Below are 6,000 nucleotides of genomic sequence, written 5' to 3' on the forward strand. Positions count from 1 at the left end.
GTCGTGGGCAGGGTTCTTTGGAAACATTTTCACAACTAACTGGCTTAGATAGTGGAGTAAAACATGCATTTCCCAAAAGAGGGCATCTCATTTTCACTTTGATGGATGGGCTCAAGTGTTGAGTCAGAATGAAAAGATAATATTTGTGGAGAGCCCACATACTTCAGAAGAACTTAAGCCTTCTTTTTCCTTTGGTCTCTTTGTAGTATTTTTAAGAAAAAGTTAACTCAAATTTTAAGAACTGTGCTAGGATGGAATAGGAAAACATTTGGTTCTGAAAATGTCAATATTACATATTTGGACATTTTCTGTGTTTGTTTTTTTAAAACAAACAAAACAAAACATTGAAATTTATACTGGCTTTGCTAAAAATGTCAGTTCCATCAAAACGACATTTTGCAACAAGAAACTGGTTTATGCTTCCCCCCCTTTTTTGCTGACTGCTTGCACTTTCTGCAGAAAAAGTGTCCGTCCGGGTTTTGCTGGGAACAAACACTTTGTGTGCATCCAGGGGCATTTGCACGTGCAAAAATGCCTTTGGTTGTTGATGCCTACATGGCAATGCACACACCAGGGAAACATTCCTGCTCATGGAGCCTTCGCCTGCAACTTGCTTGGATTGAGTGAAGAATTGAGCTGCAGCTGGTTTGTGAAATAAATTCAAGCATCCTCTGCCTCAGCCGTGCGGACCGGCCTTCCCGGGAGGGAGAGGCAGCCCTTCATTCCTGTGCTGCCAGGTCCACTCTGGTGCCAGCCAGGCCCTGCTGCTGCCCTGCAGTAAAGCCACCTGGCCGGGCCAAGGCTGCGCTGGCCCTGGGCACTGCTGCAGGAGGCTGTGAGAAAGGACAGCTGGGGAGCCATCACAAACACAGGTTGCACTGTGAACACCAGTCAGTCTGCAGACCGTTTGAGTCAGTGAGGCGTACTTCCCCTGGGAACTCTTAGTCCTGGCTAACTTCAGGCAGGACCAATTAGAGCAGGGAGTAAATACACTTAGCATGCTCAGGAAAATACATCTAAAGCTGTTTATACACATTCCTTTGGACCAGTCAGCAACAAAAATGTCCTTACAGCTGTTTCCTCCTTCCTTTCTTCCCTCTCTCTCTCTCTGTGCCGCTTCAAAAATAAAGCTCCCTGGCCTCACCTAACCCTTGCTGGGTTTACTCCTATTCACTCCCAAGTCTGTCAGGTCTTGTGTGCACCAGCCCCTCAACTGGTGAGCTTCCAGCAGACTTCTAACTGTGGCATTTTTCTGGCTCCCCTCAAGGAGCCAAGAGGAAAATACAATGGAATAGAAGCCAAGAGGAAAAACGTTTGCATGTTTCCTTATAATCAAGGAGCTGATACCAAGCACCAAATCACCTTCTTCTCCTCGGGCCACCTTCGTCATCGGGCTGGGGCTTTGCGCACACGGTGCACTGGTTCGGTCCTAATGGCACCCTGAGAGCCACTGCCAAAGCCATAACTGCTATCTAACAAGGATGATCTCAGGTGATGGGGCCACGGCCACAGGGACCCCTTGCAGGGAACAGGGAACCCGGATCTCATGTCCGAGACCACTGCCCTACCCACAGGGTCGTTCTTTTTCCTCATTGCTATCATGCTTGACTCGATGTGCATGTTTTATGATCGGTCACATTAGCTACATGGGGCTTTTGCTGTTTTCCAGGCAAGGGACTGAGGCATTTGTAAGAGAACTCCAACTGAATGATTCAGTTGTGCAGCATAAATAGGGTCTGATCCTAAAGAAAAGTCTTCCCACTAAGTTTCACTGTGAACCAGTATTTTGTTTCACAAAATAAGTGGGGTACTGTAATTTGGACTCATTCAAGATGAGAAGGGTTTTCTCTTCAAAGCCAGGATAAAACATGAATACGACTAAATTCTCTTACTTTATAGTTCAGATAACCTGTTACACCACTTTGTAAAAAGTTGTTTCAAGATTTTAAAAATAGCACTTTTCATACTAAAAATATTTCAAGATATTTTGTGTTTGGACAGAGCTGCATTCTCCAAAGGAAAACCTGCTCTTCCTGTGTTTGCCCTACCAGCTATTAGGAGATTTTTTATGTGGGACAGCTGAGGTGTCAGGGTGACAGCACCTCCAGAGCTGGGCAGGCAAGAGGGAGAGATGCATCTCCTCCAGCCAACAAGGATGGGCAAGGCTCTTTGGTTTCCAATCCTACCAATCCAGCTGTGGTTAAATGGCCAGCCAGTATGTGCCAGACAAACTGGAGGCCAGCTCAGAGGAATCCACTGGGCTTTGAAGTCACAAGTCCAAGTTTCTGGAAAGAGCTCTCTGCCAAGCTCAGGGAGGCTGAGCTTAAGAACATCTGGCTGAGACACACATGTGCATGCACACACACACACACATGAAGACACAGCAATTCTCAGAGCTCAGCTAATACAGCATTTGCTCAGAGTATTTTAAAACCTGATTCCGGTGATCACAGTGGCTTTGTGAGCACATCTCACTAACCCTCTCCACCTTCCCTCCTGCTTGTACAGCAATGCAGAGCCTAATGAGCTGGATGTCATGCAATGCCTCACCCTCTTGTCCATAAAGTAGGAAGCCCACAGCCTGGATAGAAACATAGACACGATCTCACATGTGTGTTTAGGTCTGGAAGGTTAACAGTAGGTAAATATCTGATGGGAGGGAAAGGCAGGACCAGATGTGTTCAGATGAGCAAGAGAGGATGATGTAATCATCAAAATGCAAGATACCCGTGTGAATTGCTTGGTGTTGTCACAGATTTCTACACATCTAAAGAATAAGTGAAGTGAAACCCCTGTCTTGGGTCGGAAGTGTCCAGGGGAGTTCCCCCTCCATTCAGACATGGTCTCCCAAACACAAAGGAATGAGGAAGACTCTGGTTATAGCTTATATGACTACACCTAGTCCACACAGGAGGAAAGAAACGGTAACAAGACCAAGATCTTTGCCACACAAAGAAGACACAATTACACCTGTCTTCCTAACAAAGACCACTCCTTCTGAAACAATACTTGAAAGCCGTCTAGATGATCAATCAGCCAGCAGACTACATCAAGAAAAAAGACCAATTTTTGCATGTGTCAAGTCAACCAGCAATGCAGGACAATAATGGGGGTGGTAAAAGGGAGCCAACACTGCCCAGAAGAGAAGGTGGCAATGTGTGCCACGGCAAGCCTCAGCACCATCCCGCAGGAGAACCTCTGTGATAGGAAAACCCTTCAATCACTAGTCAGCCTAAGCAAAGAGCAGTCTTACTGGAAAGCTGAGACTCAATGTTAACAAGTGATTAGTGCCTTTCCTTGAAAATTTTCAATTATTTTTCTTTTATTGGAAATCTGAAAAGCCTTAAAGTGAAAAGTTTTCAGCAGCTGAAAAAGTATCTTTAATTTTCCAACAGAACCTGTAAATTTCCATGGAATAAGTCAATGAAAACAAACATTTTGTCACTCGCATCAACATTTTCCAGGAAGGAGGGAGAGGATAAGGGGAAACATTATTTTTGACAAGGTCTGCTGATTGGCAGAGCTCTTTAATAAATAGATCAGGCCAGAGCATACGACTTCAGTCCACATGGCAGAACGGTTGGTCCTTGAAAGGCTGATAGAGATCTTGTTGGCTGAGTTTCCCCTGTGGTTGACAGAGCATTAGCTAAAGACAGGATACAGGCAACCAGTCCTGCTGAGAATGACTGGATGCCAAACCAGTGGCTGGCAAGATCTCTAAAGGCTTAATGATAGAATGCAAATGCTCACATAGAGACCTGACCAGCAGAGAATTTGCTAGTGGGGAAACTGCAGGCTACCACATACCGTAACAGGAGCTTGCTCTCAAGGAGCGAGGAAAAAAAATAACAAAAAAGAGAGAAGGTCGGCTCTTCAAGTATTTCCAAGGTGGTTATAACCTTTCTCCAAAGAGGCAAATCCAACATTAAACACCAGGAGAATAAATCAGCTGCAGGGACTGGCAAAAGGCTGAGAATCTAAATTACAGCAAGGTCAATAGGAAGCAGGGGGCTGCTCAGAGGGAGCCGGAGTGAGAAATTCAGCACATCTGGTAGGTACAAAGCAATGCCCTTCGGGCAAACTCAGCCCCCAGCCCACCCCTATGCAGGGCCTAGAACTCAGCAGAGAGAACAACACACGCAGAGACAGCCACCGGGAGGTCCTGTCTGAGGGAAATCCGTCTGCAAGAGGGTGGAGGGGGAAAAAGAAAAAAAAGGCAGGTGAATAAATGAGAAGCAGCAGTGTTCAGGCTGTGCAGCTCGTGTGGCCGCCTGAACAGATGTGAGCTGCTGCCTCTGCTGGCTCAGGGGATGCTCTCCTGCTCTGGAGACAGAGCTGGCTGCAGTGTTTGCTTTGGTGTGGTGGCATGCATGCCAACAGCAGGGCTGTGTGCGTGCCAGCAGCAGGGCACACCCCTGGCACAGACTGCCCCACCACGGATCTCACTGGAGAGCTCCAGGCAGCCCCTGCATCCCCACTGTAAGGTGCAATGCTTTGCCAGCCCTCGGCTTCATACAGCTCGTGGGACATAAAAATCAATGCAGGGAAGCCTTAAAGCTCCCCTCAATGTCCGTGGGGAGCAGGCAGGCCTGAGCATTGGCACAGCACAGGGGGGAGTCCAAGCAGAACTCTGGAGAAGAAAATAAAAGAGTAGCATGCAGCTGATTTTTCTGTTGATTTGGAAAGACTTGTCAATCAAGCACCCTTTGAATGTGTAATGGGTGGGTTGCAGCCCAAACCCATATTTTAGAAAAAGCCAATAAAATCTGTATAAGCCTTGAAGGTACATGCAGAGGCATGGCATGGAAAGCAAGCTGAAAACCAGGGCAAAGAGCAGGAAAAATAAGAATAGAAAAGGTTTTGTTGGAGACAAAAGTAGGTCGGAGACTGGTGGTGTTTTGGGGGATGTATCGCAGAAACACAGAATATTCTGAGTGGGAAAGGGATCCACATGGATCATTGAGTCCAGCTCCTGTAAGGAGGCACAATTAGCTGGCAATGCTGAGCTTATTTGGGCTGTGGGACCAGCAGAGGTTTGGTGGCCAGGCTCCCCTGGGAGCATCAGCACTGCCTGCACATCAGTGGGGCAAGCTCTGCCCTGCTGGGTTCAGCCAGGTTCTCCCATGCTTCCCAGTATGGCAGCACTCTGACTTGCTCTCAGTTCAGATGGTACCAGATCAATCCTCTGACCTCTCTCGGGGTTTGGATTTGAGTTTGCCACAATATAAAATGGATAAATTCAAACTTTGATCTCAAATACCCCAGGATTGTGAAGTGTTGTCAACACTTATGAGTATTCTATTAACATTTGAATACTTTACAGTGCAATTCCCTTTTAACAGTTCATCATTTCTTGTTTGCATTATTTTTGCTGCTATTTATCACCATTTCTAACAAGATTGCCCTTTGTAACTAATGCAAGAGAACATGGGGAGATAAATACCTTTTGAAGGTGACATGGATGGCACAGTAAAGAAAAAAAGGACAATAACAGATATTCAAGCTGAATTAAATCTGGAGTTCTAGAGCTTCTACCTGATGGTGGCAAGGAAAGTGCAGAAAACCTTGCAAATGGCAGTTCCTATGTGACCCACAGGAGAAATTCTTTTCCAGTGTCCCAAGGAAGGAAACAGAGATGCTGAGTGTCCCTCCCACTGCTCCCAAATGCAGGTGTTGGGACAATGACAAGCTGCTGTCATCCACGGTGGTGTCACTCAGAAGAGAACTGTGGGAAGAACACTGGGAATGGGTCCTTTGTCCCCAGCTCTTCAGCCTGACTCTGAACTAGTTCAAGGCATTGGAAGACCAGCATGAGAATAACATGGATATTTCAATATGTATAAACATATAGGGCTGTCTATGTTTTATTTGAATGTGAACAGCCATGCAAATTTACATTACCTTTTTGTTCATCTGTCAACCTCTGCTTAGCTCACCCCACAGTGACCTACTGAAACAGTGGCTCAGGTGACTGCTTTGCTCAAGGGTTTGGAGGAAGGG

The sequence above is a fragment of the Serinus canaria genome, chromosome 5 (assembly GCF_022539315.1).
Source record: "Serinus canaria isolate serCan28SL12 chromosome 5, serCan2020, whole genome shotgun sequence".
In the NCBI taxonomy this organism is placed as follows: domain Eukaryota; kingdom Metazoa; phylum Chordata; class Aves; order Passeriformes; family Fringillidae; genus Serinus; species Serinus canaria.